The sequence below is a fragment of the Narcine bancroftii genome, chromosome 4 (assembly GCF_036971445.1).
Source record: "Narcine bancroftii isolate sNarBan1 chromosome 4, sNarBan1.hap1, whole genome shotgun sequence".
In the NCBI taxonomy this organism is placed as follows: Eukaryota; Metazoa; Chordata; class Chondrichthyes; order Torpediniformes; family Narcinidae; genus Narcine; species Narcine bancroftii.
The window spans coordinates 42083611-42100672 of NC_091472.1; positions in this window are offsets into that span (position 1 = coordinate 42083611).

Genomic DNA, 17062 nt, shown 5'->3' on the forward strand with positions numbered 1-17062 from the left:
TGGCAGAGAGTTATGATGTGCATAATAATTTTTTTCAAATGTTGTATGGCTGAAGCCGGAAAATACTACGTCATTGTATTTACCTGGTCAGGAGACGAGGTTTGAGGGAAACACGATTAGCTGCAGACACTGTGATTGTAGTAAAAACACTAGAATGCTGGAGGAACTCAGCTGGTCTATTCAGCATCGATAGTAGGAAAAGATACATTGCAGACATTTTGGGCACATTTTGGGCCTGAGCCCTTCTTTGAGGAAAAATCAGAAAAAGGGTTTTCCTTAAACGATGCAATGGCATTAAGTTCTTCAGGAAATTCTTCTTTGGCTTGGCTTCACGGACGAAGATTTATGGAGGGGGTAAATGTCCACGTCAGTTGCAGGCTCGATTGTGGCTGACAAGTCCGATGCGGGACAGGCAGACACGGTTGCAGCGGTTGCAGGGGATAATTGGTTGGTTGGGGTTGGGTGTTGGGTTTTTCCTCCTTTGTCTTTTGTCAGTGAGGTGGGCTCTGCGGTCTTCTTCAAAGGAGGTTGCTGCCCGCCGAACTGTGAGGCGCCAAGATTCACGGTTTGAGGCGATGTCAGCCCACTGGCGGTGATCAATGTGGCAGGCACCAAGAGATTTCTTTAGGCAGTCCTTGTACCTCTTCTTTGGTGCACCTCTGTCACGGTGGCCAGTGGAGAGCTCGCCATATAACACGATCTTGGGAAGGCGATGGTCCTCCATTTTCTTATGTATAGCATGTAGGCAGTTGTGAAATACCAGAAGTGCATTGTTATAGCTATTTAGCTCACTATACAGTGAATGTGAACAGATTGTTTTACAGGGGAACCCAAACTCTGTTGTCAGATAACACCCTCACTTGCGTACTCACTGAAGGAGTCAACAATTGACGAGGCAGAGTGTAGGCCATGACTAAAATTCGGGCATATCGTTGTAATGTAATGATGAAACTTGTAAGATCAAAATATGAGTTGATCACACAACTGTGTGAGGCTGGATAATTCAGTTTAATCTTCTTGGAGAAATCATTGCATCGCTTTTTTAATTTGACAAGGTAATTATATCGAAGAACAACTTTGAGGAGTTTTTCCTTTGTGTTTGATTTTTAGTTGGGGAATAATAAGGATTTGGACCTGGGGAAAATTCCAGCAGAAATGCATGGCATGAATGGCAGAAACAATGATAGGAAGGAAGTATCATTGATAAGAGGTCAGAGAACATTCAGAAAAGAAAATAAGTTACGCTGAGGTGCAATGATGTCCCAGGGAAATCAACTGACCTGTGAGTCAGCATAAGAATGGGGGAAAAAAATGGGTTTGTGAGAACAGTGACAATATCAAGTGGAATTCTTCCATTAATCCAAAGATGTAAATCCAGATGTGCCAAATTCAAAATGTATTTCATGATATAGGAAGTTCAGGAACCAGTGCCCATCAAGACCTGCTCTTTGCTAATGACATTGGTGATGCAAGGACATGAATTTTGTGGCACCAAAAGGGACCAATGAATGAACACATTTAATATTATCTTGGAATACAAGGCAGAATTCAGGCCTGTTGATCTCAAATGGTCAAAGTCAAATACGTACAAAACTATGCCAAGCGTGTTATAGCAATTTGCATCAGTAATTAAAATTCTTCTATTATTGTAGAGAAAATTAAATATGCAGTCCATACAAAAACAGAACAAATAAATACAATTTGAAAAGGTTTTTTTTTAAAAAAAACAGTCCAATAAAGAGGAAATGAATACTCTTGAGCTGTTGCAGAGGAAGTGAAAGTGTTCATTGGGGAACTTGGTGAAGCAAAGAAGACAACCTTCCTCTCTTCCAACTCATTTCCTTTCCACTTGATAGTCTAACACTCCAATTTTCTCTTTAACTGACCCTGCCCTTTTTTTTTTAGCACCTCCAGTCCATGAATTCTGGTTGCTACAGCTTAGCGCAATTCCCATTGCCCTTCCTGGATCTGAGAAGGTAACAATCTCCTCCCTACTTGGGCACAGTATCATGACCTTTTAAAACTGTTGTCATTACCACTTTCCCAAACTCCTCAACTTCAGCCTCACCATTCTTAAAAACCGATGTTTAATATTTAACCTCTTTCCCATCTTTTAGGTCCTTCCCACCTTTATTCTTTGCAACTGGTGAAAAGGTCCCAAGTAAATTCACCAATGAGATCCTTTGTGATTGTGGTGCTTTATTCATTCTTAACCAAAGGTCTTTAACCTAAAATATTAGCCCTGTCTCTTTCCATGGATGCAGTCTGGCTTAATGACTCAGCACATTAACAATTCCCTTCTGGCCCAAAAGTATTTACAGCATTTTCTGATTTTATTTCAGATCTACACTTCTATTTATTTTCATAAACCTGAAGCATGCATATTGTTGACTACACGGAGCAATTCGATTGTCCTGCCATTTGATTCCTTACATAGCTCAGCCACGCCTTTTTATATCAACACATCTCTTTGAGGAACATCCTTTGGCTTATTTTTTTTAAAGACTATAGTTAATGGCAACATTATGTAAAACAAGGCCCCCAATCCCTCTATTGTCTTTATGCTGTCAGATTACCTATTTGGCATCCAAGTTTAGAAGAGTAGAGATACCGCATGATAACAGGCCCTTCCGGCCCATGAGCTGTGCTGCCCAAATACCCCAATTAACCTATGTTTTGTTTGGAGGGAGGAAGGAAACCAGAGAACCCAGAGGAAACCCACCCTTGTACAAACTCCTTGCCGACAGTACCAGGTTCGAAGCTGGCATGCGGTCGCTGCAATGGTATTGTGCAAACCGTGCTCCCATTTATTTAACTGCACAGTGGATATATCAGGAAAAGAATCAACTTCAACTCTTTCTCAAACACAGTACCCTTGTCCTTGGGTTCTTTCTTTGGTTGTCATTATTACACCATTAATATTCTGACCTGCCCTGATCAAAGTTTAGACTCCTTCTCTACTTCCACCTACTTACACCTCCATTACATCATCCATCTATATCTTATTGCAGCCACAAAAATTATCATGTTATTGATACCAGATATGATTGTGCAGTGCTTGGCAGGATTGCTTCCCATCATCTACCAATACTTAAGGTTAACTGCAAGTCTGCCACCCACATTACATTGAAATTACTGATCACACTAGTAAGCGAAAGACATTACACACACACCCACCTCATCTTTTTTCATAACTTAAATTGATTCATGTCCTGCAGCACCAACACTTAAAATTTTATTTCTTTTCTTCTTTGGCTTGGCTTCGCGGACGAAGATTTATGGAGGGGGTAAAAAGTCCACGTCAGCTGCAGGCTCGTTTGTGGCTGACCAGTCCGATGCGGGACAGGCAGACACGATTGCAGCGGTTGCAAGGGAAAATTGGTTGGTTGGGGTTGGGTGTTGGGTTTTTCCTCCTTTGCCTTTTGTCAGTGAGGTGGGCTCTGCGGTCTTCTTCAAAGGAGGCTGCTGCCCGCCAAACTGTGAGGCGCCAAGATGCACGGTTTGAGGCGTTATCAGCCCACTGGCGGTGGTCAATGTGGCAGGCACCAAGAGATTTCTTTAGGCAGTCCTTGTACCTTTTCTTTGGTGCACCTCTGTCACGGTGGCCAGTGGAGAGCTCGCCATATAATACGATCTTGGGAAGGCGATGGTCCTCCATTCTGGAGACGTGACCCATCCAGCGCAGCTGGATCTTCAGCAGCGTGGACTCGATGCTGTCGACCTCTGCCATCTCGAGTACCTCGACGTTAGGGGTGTGAGCGCTCCAATGGATGTTGAGGATGGAGCGGAGACAACGCTGGTGGAAGCGTTCTAGGAGCCGTAGGTGGTGCCGGTAGAGGACCCATGATTCGGAGCCGAACAGGAGTGTGGGTATGACAACGGCTCTGTATACGCTTATCTTTGTGAGGTTTTTCAGTTGGTTGTTTTTCCAGACTCTTTTGTGTAGTCTTCCAAAGGCGCTATTTGCCTTGGCGAGTCTGTTGTCTATCTCATTGTCGATCCTTGCATCTGATGAAATGGTGCAGCCGAGATAGGTAAACTGGTTGACCGTTTTGAGTTTTGTGTGCCCGATGGAGATGTGGGGGGGCTGGTAGTCATGGTGGGGAGCTGGCTGATGGAGGACCTCAGTTTTCTTCAGGCTGACTTCCAGGCCAAACATTTTGGCAGTTTCCGCAAAGCAGGACGTCAAGCGCTGAAGAGCTGGCTCTGAATGGGCAACTAAAGCGGCATCATCTGCAAAGAGTAGTTCACGGACAAGTTTCTCTTGTGTCTTGGTGTGAGCTTGCAGGCGCCTCAGATTGAAGAGACTGCCATCCGTGCGGTACCGGATGTAAACAGCGTCTTCATTGTTGGGGTCTTTCATGGCTTGGTTCAGCATCATGCTGAAGAAGATTGAAAAGAGGGTTGGTGCGCCAACCCTCTTTTCAATCTTCTTCAATCTTCTTCAAAAATTTTATTTATGCATGAGTTTATTGTCATTGTAGTATCTTCCTGTTCACTAACCTATTTACACCCAAATTCACCATTTGATTCTGCTCCCTTTTCATTAGTCACTTCTCTCCAGTCCTCTAGTGGGACTTTTCAGCCACAGATCTTAGACTTTGCAGTTTTCCCTCTAAAGCCACATCTCTATCTACATCTCCCTCCTTTGCTTTAAAATTCTCCTTCACACCCAAACCTTTGACCTATCTTCTGACCCTCCTACTCCTTTACCTTAACATTTACAAAGCAGTTTCCATTAAATGTACAAAATAAATGCAAGTTGCTGAAGTGGTTGGATGAGTTCTGAAAAGCAGCTGAGTCCACATCTATTGTTGATTTACCTGCATTACATTTACCCCCTCCATAAATCTTCGTCCGCGAAGCCAAGCCAAAGAAGAAGTGCTCTCCTGATGAAGGGAAATTTCATGGAAATGTTCCTGATGGCCGAATGCAATGAAAAGGAACAATTTGACAGTCTTGCTCCTTTAGACTGCAGTGTTTCATATCCGGGCTTTCCTTCTGTTTGACACAGGTGTGCCTTCCTGGAATTCCCAGTCATATCATTGTTTATATTTACTTGGCCTTCCTGAGAGGACTCTACTGGGAAATTGCCCAAAAGACAATTGAGTGATTCTATGAAGGATATTAGTAAATTTATCCAGACAGCAATTACTTGCATGGGAATGTCGGGCTACTGTCGCCAGCTGCCTCAAGGCCCTGGCACTCTCTCTGCAAAATGTTACACGTACTCTGGCTGAGTAGGCGATAAAAACATCAGCAACCTTCGCCAAACCAGCAATCCCAGTATCCAGACTCCAAGCGAACTTAAGCAATGCACAGAGGTGCTGGAGGAACTTTGTAGGTCATGCAGCATCCATGGAAAACAAGAGACAGTCGATACTTGGGCCTGAGCCTTTCCTCAGATATGCTGACATTTTGAGGCTGAATCTTTCCTCAAATATGTCGATGTTTTGGGTCTGAACTTTTCCTCAGGTATGTCAACATTTCGGGGCTGTGACTTTCTTCCCAAGATACCCTTAAACTCCCAATTGCACTCAGTCATTCCTTTTTGCACAAACCACAAAGTTCACGTGTCTGATAAAAGACCCTTGAAAGATACATTCTGCTTTGAGTCCTGTTATGGGAAAAGATTCAAGGTGCTCTCAAGGCTTCTCCAAAAATCAGCCCCACTGATCAGAACACGGAGGCAGCAATCGGGATGGCCCTAAGAAATTCAAGTCCATGGAATGAGGATACACAAAAGCTCACGTAAATGGCTGAAAGACTGCAGCATCTAACAAGCGATTTGTCCACCTGTCCTTTAGGAACCTCTTGCATCTTTTGTAGAAAAGACAGCAGTTCTCACATTTTGGTATCTCCAGTTAGAAGCCAAAGGCCTGGTTCAGTACCAAGTCATCCTTGAGTCCAAAAAAGAATGATGCTATCATGTGGAGGGTTATTTTGACTATCCCTTTACTGGAAGTAGCTCAGAGAACTCTGTGTCTCTGTGCTGACAAACATCCCTTACACCCAATCCTTGACTGCTTCAGTAATAGAGTAGGCATTTCCCAAATTTGCATGTTTTTTCCACATACTCATTTATTACCAATGAGCATGCTCTGCACAAAGGCCTGAGCTCCAGTGACTAGTGGTGCAGTAACTAAATGACAAATATTAACTCTGCTTCACTTTGCACTAAAGCAACTTGAATGAAGAGGAAATTAAACTTAATGCCTAAGAGTGCTTTCTCAAATGGAAGTCGAAAGGCAAAGTTACAGGCTGGTGGTTACACACCATTCTGGGTCCTCTTGTTTGAAAACAAATTGGCCAAAACAATTCCAGAAGAATAACCAAAGAGCCAAAATGGAGATGCATATCCCAAGTTGTTATGATCTATATTATTCCATGTGAAGAAATGTTCAGGGCAAATTTAAAGGATAGGGCAAAGAGCAAGAAATAGGTGAGATGTGTTAATTAAATCCCTATCTTGATGTGATAAGTCCATTGTGTTTTATGGTTTCTTGTCTTGGTAAAAGGGTGCTTGCCAATCATTATAATATAAATGAAAAAATGCTGGATACACTTTGCAACTCAATCTGCCTCTGTGTGAGATGAATCAGTTAATATTTCAGGTTGCAAACTCTTTGTCATTTAACAGTTTGGAATCTAAATGTTAACTCTCTCTTCCCACAGATGCTGCCTGATCAGCTGAGTATGTCTAAGATTTTCTTCTTTTATTTTCAATTTTCAGGAACTGGAATTCTTTTGATTTTCATTTGTCGATTTTAATGACTGTCAAGAGAATAACTCATATTTACTTCACACTTAAGATAGCATGAATTATTTTCAAGAGCTGATGAGTACAATGTACAGATCCACTGAATCTCTTACTTGCTACATGCACACAGGTATACCAACAACAATATTTTGAATTAAATATGCACAAAATTCCATGAGACAGACTCCCTTGGAAATTGACTTGGAAGGACATCACTTGTTTCCTATTTGTTGCCTGATCTAAATCCTAGAACCTGCTTCATAACAACACGATGGGACCACCTTCACCGGAAGGAGGCTGTAGTTTAAGACCATAGGGTAGAGGAGCAGAAATAGGCTATTCAGCCCATCGAGTCTGATCATGAACTGATCCATTCTTCCACTCAACCCCATTGCCCGGCGTCATCCCCATAACCTTTGATAGCTTAGCTAATCAAGAACCTATCAATCTCTGTCTTAAATACGTCTAATGACCTAGCCTCCACAATCACCTGTGGCAACAAATCCCACAGATTCACCACCCTCGAGCTGAGGAAATTCCTAAGCATCTCTGTTATAGGCTGACGTCCTTTAATTCCTGAATTTGTGCCCTCTTATACTAGACTTTCACCCTCTAGCTGAGGAAATTCCTAAGCATCTCTGATCTAAGCTGATGTCCTTTAATCCTGAAGTTGTGCCCTCTTATACTAGACTTTCCCACCATGGGAAACAACCTTTATGGATCTACTCTGTCCATGCCTTTCAATAATCAAAGTATTTCAATGATATCCCCCCTCAGTTTTCTAAATTCCAATGCATACAGGCCAAGAGCTGTCAAATGCTCCTCATATGATAACCCTTTCATTCCCAGAATCATCCCAGTGAACTTTCTTTGAACCTGCTTCCCCCCCAAAAAATAATTCTCTCCCATTCTCAAGGTAAAAAGGGAATGGTGAAGAACGCTGGCTTTGTCAGCACCACCCACCTCCCCAAAAATGAAAATAATAAAATCAGAAAATAAAATAGTCATCATTAATGAATTTTAATTTTAATTTTAATGAAGTTAACCACCCAAATCACTCAGTCATTTTACATATAAGAAGATAACTTTACCTAATGAAGCTTTACCTTAATTCAGCTCAAAGCACCAATATGGTTTGTTGTATTTCCTATCTATGTTCATTACTTTAATTTAAATACAGTGACCTATTTCACACAGAATAAAGACTTTGCTCTGGTTCACATAAAATGCATGCCCATATGTGTCTGCTTCTCTGGAAAAGGTTTCAAATTAGTGTGTGAAATACATAACCACGAAAACCAAATTTATTTTAAAAAGCGATGAACCATATTATAATCTCTGGAAGTTAATGTTGAGGGCTGGGTAGAAAACATCTTTTAAAATAGTTTGCAGTCTGCTACATAACGTAATGCACATAATAACTGTTGAAAGCTATTTTCTGGTCTGTGACCAGGCTGATACTAGTCCGATCAATTGCAACAATTTCCTGAAAATCCCCTGACTTGAAGGACAAATGGATAAAGAACCCGCTCAGGTTTCTTCCAATTAAGACAATGGAACAAATATCAGATTCTTTCTTTTACAAGTATTCAAACTGTATTTTCTGACAGTTAAGTATGTTTAATGCAGACCCTACAAAACCCATCCCCAGCCTTATCTACATGCTTAATAGTTCCTTATAATCCAAATGATAAGAGAATGAGAGTTTTCAGGAAAATACCCCATTGAACCTTGTGGAAGCCATGATTTCCAATGTTGACTGACAATTGCAAATGGTAATGAATGGTGTTGCAGTGTTAAACAATCGGACATACAGAGAACTGTGTCTGATTAAAAGTTAAGATAAATAAGTATTGTGGTGAGAATTCTGTTCCTGGTGATTTTGAGAATAGTTAATATTATGTGATGCATAGAAGTCTTGAAGAAGCTCAGAGAGTCACACAGCATCTGTAGGAAGTGAAAAGTCATCAATAATTTGAGCCTGAGGCCTTCGTCAAGAATCTAGAGAATGAAGTAGATGCCTGAATAAAAAGGTGGGAAGAGGAGTGAGGAGGAGAAGAGAGGAGGAAGCATCTCCTTAGAATTACCTGAGTTAGAAAGCCATAGCCCAAAGTCCCAGTCAAGAGTATATACTGTCAGAGGCAGTGACCAAAAAAAGAATTCATTTTTCCCTCTCTGGTGAAGGTCAAAATTCAGAATATTTTGAACAGGATGGAAATGGCATCAACCATTGTTTATTTTCTAAGTATATTCATGACTGGTCATCACTGTTTGTGCACAAATTGGCTGTACTTTGCAAATTCTGAATAAGAAATGCTTAAGACGATATTGATGTATAAAACGACAAGAGCAGGAAAAAATCCTATCCATCTCAAATTTCTGCATTTTCCCACCTCAGGCCCACAACCCCACTTCTCTTTGGATATGAGCACAGCTCCCCCAAATATTATGCCAAGTCTTAAGTGTAAACTTAAATTGTGAGTGTTGACAGGTTAACTCTCCTTTGTGCAGATTTTCTTAACGTTAATATTATGTGATATTGCAGATATTACAGGTGATGTAATGGTTAACTGTTCCGATGACTTTGTATTGGTGAGCTTAGATAATAGATAACGAGACAGAAATCAAAGTGAGACAAATCAAAATAAATGCGGGCAGGTTTGTGCTCGGTAATTACGATTTTTATTATTTAATCACAACTCCTTAACGAAGCGTCAGTCCATACAACAAGCAGCCGGATAGAGAATAAAAAGAGAGGTCAACTGATTCATAGATAATAATCTCACTATTGTTCACTGTCCTTCTGAGACAAAATGAAGATACCTGGCTATGGAGTTTATTTATATTGGATAGGGTAAGCAAAAGACTCACTCACTAATGCATGTTTGTACTGCAAGCCAAATAAATGTGGCAATTTTGTAAATTATTTGCTGGATTTATAGCCTCCTCTCTTATCTGACCTCTTATCTCTACAAGGATAAGTAACTTTCAGCTCACATGCTTTATGATAATAGGTAATGGGATATTATGTTATGCCCTTTTTCTCATATTTGATTGTTTAAAATATTGGTGTATGTGAATGCGGTGCTGCACACACACACAGAGAGAGAGAGAGAGAGAGAGAGAGAGAGAGAGAGAGAGAGAATGTTGATGTGCTAAAATGAACTTCTAGGAGAATTCAAAATCATCTATAGAAACGGGCATATGTTACTGATACTATTCCGCAGAGATCTTATTGGGTAAGAGCAGAATAATTGTGTATGTTGTGAGACCTATGTATATTAGAAAGAAAATCAGCCTGGTATTACTGAACTAACATCTAATATTCTTGCTGGTAGGGAGGTCCACCTGAAAGGACACTTAAAGGGTGGAAATGGGTTCACCCAGGAGGTGATCATCACTCTTTCTGAGAGTTACCTGTCAACACTCGCAATTTCGGTTTACACTTAAGACTTGACAGAGTATATTGGGGATCTGCGTTCAAATTTAGAGAAAAGTGGAGTTGGGGGGGGGGGGTTGAGGTGGAAAGATGTAGAATTTTGGGATGGAAAGGTTTTGTTTTACTGCTTTTGTCGTATAATCCATTGATATGTTTTTAAACACTCAGAATTTGCAAAGTGCAGCCAATCTGTGTACCAATGGTAATGTGACGGGTGACACTTGAAAAATAAACCATGGCTGAACTCATTTCCATCCTCTTCAAAATGTTCTGAATGAACGTTTACCTCCATCAGAGATGGAAAAGTGAACTTTGTTTTGTCACCGCCTCTGACAGATATGAATGCTTCAGTGTATTGCCAGCTTTGTTTATATACTCAAGCCTCTTGATTGGCACTTTGAGCTATAGCTCTCTGAATCTGAGGTCAGCCTTTGCTTACAGTGGTATTTTCCTATCTATTCTTCATGTGTGGATCTGGTAAATGTCGTTCATTGTTATTTGACTATATGATGACGATCTCACACCAAGCTGTTAGTTGTTTGTCATCACGTGAGGGGAAGGAGGGATTATTGGCAGGGTGGTTGGATTTGTGATTATAGTGGGTAGCCTATGTTGGAAGGGGAAGGATTTAGAGGCTTAGAGCTAGTGGAACTGGACAACATGCATAGTACTTGTTCCTTGCAGGATGACATGGAGCACCAACGTGTTCACTTTGATGAAAAGTAGAAAATTAACTTTAATCTAATAGATAGCTCAATTTTTAAGAGAAGTATCAGAACAAACACAACTTATTGTACTCATAGCCAATAATATCTTTGCAAGGCAGAACTAGAAAGGTATGTGTGTTTCTGGACGTGAACAGGTCTGGGGAATTACTTAACAATTACTTAAAGGGCAAGATAATGAAACCTTTCTCTATGAATGAATGAATAAGAGTTTATTGTTATACACATAATGGACATATTCACTGAAATTCTTGCTTGCTGCATCTCCATAGGTATGTAGAATACACTAATAAACAATGTATAAATTAAATGGCCAGCAGACGGAGAAATGGAGTAAAGGATAGATAAATATTCAGTGTCGTAGTTAGTGAAAAAAGTGACATTTCAATAGTGCAGATTTTTGGTGGTCCTAGAATACTTCACATTTGGGGAGGTTCAGGAGCCTGATAGCTGTGGGAAGAAACTGTTGTTGGACCTAGAAGTGCTGGACCTCAGGCTTCTGTACCTTCTGCCTGAAGGTTGCAGCAAGAAGAAATTGTGACATGGGTGTCGGCATACATCACCGGAAGTGGGCGTTCACTATGGGGCAATGCAGTGAATACAAATAATAAAGTCAGTTTTTGGTTCACCCTCATTGTAGTGCTGCCGCAGCAGTCGCTACATACTATATACTTGTCTCTCTGTCTCTCTCACCCAGGCCATGCCATCTCCATTCCACTATTATTTTTATAATTTTTAAAGTAATGTTGTAAGATGGTTATAATTTGAACATTTGCACTGTGGACGCTGCAACAAAACATTAAATTTCATGACTTGTTCATGACAATAAATTTTGATTCTGATATATCTGGTTGTGTGTTTGCATACTTTGCACTGAGGACCAGAGAATGATGTTTCATCAGGTTGTACTTGTAGAACAGGATGATCGTATACTTAAACTTGAGATAAGTGCCTCGGTCTTGCTGGCATTGAGAGCAAGATTGTTGTTTTGGCACCTCACAGCCAGAATCTTCATCTCCATCCTATTTTCTGACACATCGTTTTCTGTTATTTGGACAAGACAGTGGTGTCCACAAATTTTTTGATTGTGTGGGAGCTGAACTTGGCCACGCAATTGTGCATAAAGAGGGAATAGAACAAGGGACTAAGCATGTGACCTTGCAAATGCACCAGTAAGAAATAAAATTAAAAAGGGACATCAGCATAGATTTCAAAGGGATAGATCTATTTGACCAATTGCAAAATCATTAAAGCTAATATTAATGAATCACATTTAAATTTCTAAAAAAATAATTGATAAGCTATTGTTTAGTAGATTCAGTCAAACGAAGACCACATGGAATCAAGGATTTATTAAGTTGCAGATTGGATAGCAAACTTCATATAAATTAGAAAGTAGAAAATAGTGTTACTCAAATTTGAAAATACGAGAAATGATATTTTGTGGGAAGTAGTGCATGGATCATTGCTATTTGCAAATGACATAAACAATTGATATTGATAAAACAGTTTTGAAGTTTACAGATTAAGGAAATCAGAAGGGATAGTTAGTAATGAGGACTGCCACGAAGAATGAGAAATCAGCCAAATTTGCATAATTTCTCTTATCAATATACCTGAAGTGGTACGTATTGATAGAAAGAATAGTAAGTCCATACTTATAATTGAAGCGGAGGAAGAGTGGAAATTGGTCCAGATACACAAATCATGGAATCATTTTGGAAAGACAAACCAAGAAAGGATATACAAGGTAAATGGTAGGGCACTGAGGAGTGTGGTAGAACAGAGGGATCTGGGAATAAAGATATATAATTCTCTGAAAGTGGTGTCACAAGTGGATAGGGTTGTAAAGAGAGCTTTTGGCAAATTGGCCTTCATAAATCAAAGTATTGAGTATAGGAGTTGGGATGTTATGGTGAATAAGACATTGTATTGTGTGCAGTTTTTGTCACCCAACTACAGGAATGATATCAATGACATAGAAAGAGTGCAGAGAAAATTTACTTGGATGTTGCCAGGACTTCAGGAATGGATGTACAGGGAAATATTAAACAGGTTAAGACTTTATTCCCTGGAATGTAGAAGAATGAGGGGAGATTTATTAGTCGTATTCAAAATTATGAGAGAGATAGACAGAGTTTATGTGGGTGGCCTTTTCCACTGAGGGTAGGTGGGATACAAACCAAAGGATATGGGTTAAGGGTAAAAAGGGAAAAGTTTAGGGGAAACATGAGGGAAACTTCTTCACACAGAGAGTGACAGGAGTGTGGAACGAGCTTCCAGCTGAAATGATGAATGCAGGCTCAGTTATAACATTTAAGAAGAATTTGGACAGATACAGGATGGGAGAGGTATGGAGGGCTATGGACTGCATGCAAATCATTTGGACTAGGGATAAACTAGAAGGGCCGAATTTGCCAGTTTCTGTGCTATAATGCTCTATGCTTCTATGGTTGTAAAGTAATGATACAAGTGAGTATAACATGCCCTCGCACCCAAAAGAATGCAAAGCACATTTTTAGAAGTATAAATTTAAAATCAAAAAGTTATGTTGAACATACTAAATACATAGAATTCAGTGAAAAAAAGAATTGTTCTTCATATCACATAAAGGTCATACAGGCACTGGGAAAGCAGATAAAGCATATGAGAAAGATATCAGTACTAGGAGGATATGCATATCAAGATAGATAGGAACCTTTTTCTCTAGAAAAGAGATGGCTGAAGGTTGATCTGATAGAGATTGTTAAGGTTAGCTGGGGCAGGCAGAGGTGTATTTCCATTTACAATGATAAAGTCCATGAAAATAAGATTCTGTTGGAAATTCATATAAAATGTATTTTCCATAAAGCAACTAAAAATGAAACCTTCATATTGCAGAATATCAGTCATTTGGCATGGTGATAATATTTTTATTTCTTACAGCTTCCATCCACTTCTCCTTTCTCTGATTAGTCATTTCTACCTTTATTCCATTTTGGTCTTTTTTATCCCCAAAGGTGTTAGCTCATTGCTGAGGCCCTTTGCTGGAGATGCCAGTTTTGTTATTTTAATCCAAGGGCAATTATTTTTGCATTGAGAGTAGACAATGACAGAGATAACATCTTATAACATCTTTAAAAGAAAGGACCATAGAAATGTTCTCCACCTACAAAGATGGGGAAAGATCAGCCTGAAATTGACATTCATGCAAATTCTGTCCCAAACTCCCCTGGAATGCATTTATTTCTCCTTTCGTTTTATGAGAAACTGAGTAACCATTTCTGGAGAATCAGGTTGATCATTATAATACGGAAATGAAGTTCAATTCTTGAAAATAAGGCAACTCTTTGAGTTTATCATCAGGTTCTCAGAATTTTGATTGATGGAGGCCATGTGTAGACTGCTGCCTGTTTCATCATTTCCACACCCTGGAATTTTCCACCAACTGCCAATATTTCCAGGAGGCCAAGAATCTGGATAATCTTGGCAAATAGTTTGCTGCTTGGTTGTTCCATGAAAATGCAGTAAACAAGTGAGTTTGAGCCTTTGTCATTAAATTCACCAGGAGCTTTTTATCCTGGACCTTTCTGGCTTTCCTCCTGCATCTCCCAACCCCACAAATACTCCCCCAACATAAATGCTGGGGCCAGAGTAATGGAAAGTTGGGTGGATGGAATTCTGCTCTGATGATCTTCTAATTTTCTTTCCAAGTCAAGGCTGATTTTATTTCCCATTTTGATTCCCAATTAAGAGCAGAATATAAACCATGAAAAGGCTAATCTCAGTTCACTGAAAAAAAAAGTTTTTTTTTCTTTCCCCATCATTCTAAATTAAACAATGGATGTGATGCGTTTTCATGTTATCATACCATTATAATTAGGACAATGTAGGGTCTGCTAAAAGAATATCACAATCATAGAGCCAATATTTGTCCCATGATGTCAGAATTATTGAATTCTGGTAATTCTGGGAATAAGCACTTTACATTTGCCCAAGATGCTCACAATTTGCCCAAGATAGTCTTCCTATCGGAGTCATTCACTACTTTATCGTAAGTAAAACCCCTAGTATCCAGAATTCAAGCAACTGGCAAAAAAAATCAAAGAAAATAAATTTTAAAAATTAAAATACTAAGCCAGATAATTAAAAATTGGTTATCCTTTGTAAAAGGTACAAGCTGATTTTGAATCAGAGATATCTTAAGCGATATATTTCCTTTTATTCCAATTTTATCTTATCCCAGACAATAATCAAGTGTTTCAAAAATGGTATCTCTTTAACTTCAATTAATAATTTTGAATCCCATTTATATATAAATTCATCTGCTAATCTCTCTCTCATTTTATCTAACTATTTTGACCCATGCTGGTGTTTCTACTCCTTCAAAGAGAGAGGTAAGGAATCTCAGTTGAGCCGCTTGGTAATAATTCTTAAAGTTGAAAAGTTGTAAGCCTCCCAATACTTATTTCCATATTAATCTATCTATAGAAACTCTTGACATTTTACTTCTCCAAAAACATTTCCTTACATATTTATTTAATTCTTGGAGGAAAAAACTTTTCTGGCAATAATACAGTTGAAGTTTGAAACAGATATTGTATTCTTTGAAATATATTCATCTTTATACAATTAATCCATTCTATTAATGTTATAGGTAAAGTCATCCATTTTTAAAAATATTCTTCAATTTTTTAAGTAATGGAAAATAATTAAATTTATGTAGATTTTTTTTGATTATTTTCTACACAAATCCCTAAATATTTAATCTCATCTTTTGGCAATTTAATTTCGGTATTTCTTTGACAATAACTATTGTCTCCTTCTGTAAGAGGGATAATTCCATTTTTGTCCCAATTTATTCTGTACCGAGAAATCTTATCATATTCCTCCAAATTAAAGAGTAATTTCTGCAGGGAAGTCTCAGTTCTGTTAAATATATTTAAAACATCATCTGGAAATAAACTAATTTTGTTCTCTTCTTGACCAACTTCAAATCCCTTAATTTCCAAATCACTCCGAATTACTTCTGCTAGTGGTTCTCTAGCTAATATATTGTCATTTATATTTTGACAATACACATATTGTCATTTGAACAATTGAGGAATAAATAATTAAGGGAAAAGTTAGGTGTAGAAATGCAGTTACCTGTTTGTAGTGAGATGGAAACTCTTATTAGCATAGGAAATACCAAAATAAATTACCTCTGCAATACCTTTTATTGCAAAAAGGAACAATTAAGCAGGGAGTGCATAAATCTAGACAGAAATGGGAGTTGGATCTGAATATTATAATCGATGAGAAAAAATTGTCAGAACTTTGTCAAGATAGTATGATAAATACTATTAATGCAAGGTATCGATTAGTTCAGAATATTTTTACATCAGCTTTATTTAACACCTCAAAAATTGAACAGAATGAAATCAGATATATCAGATCAATGTTTTCTGCATTCAACTTGGTCATGTTCCAAGGAAAACATTTTATGGGTGGATCTACAATGCTTCTTCGAACAAGTTACAGGTACAGTATTTCCATTAAACCCAGATTTATTTCTACTGGGAAACATAGAAGGAACAAGACCCAAATTAAAATTGACAATATACCAAATTAAATTTGTTACAATAGCATTGGCAGTAGCAAGGAAATATATGGGAAGATGAAATGTAGAAATTCATTAGAGAAAATTACAGATAATTTGAGAAATAAATATCATATATTTTTGTGTATTTGGAGTCTGTATACATAAATTTTAGATATAAATATGTAGAAATGTTCTTCCAGTCTCTTAAGACCTGTGTTAACTTTTTTTTAAATGAAAATGATCTGGTAAAATCTGTTAAGTTCCAGTGTATTGGGGGGTGATGCTCCAGACAATCTATGTATATTTTCTCTCTCTTTTTCTTTTTATACTATATATTATTCTTTATATATATTACTCTTTATGAGGAGGATGGGGGTGATGGGTTGGGAGAGGGAGAGAATGGGAGGGGTTATAACCATAATGTAACGAATGAACATTTCTTCAATTTAAACATTTATTTTTGTAATAATGACTAATTAATTACATGTATGGAAATTTTTAAAATAAAATATTTTTAAATAAACTAAAATAAATAAGAATAAAGTAATAGGTAAATATGTAAGTTTAAAATCGTA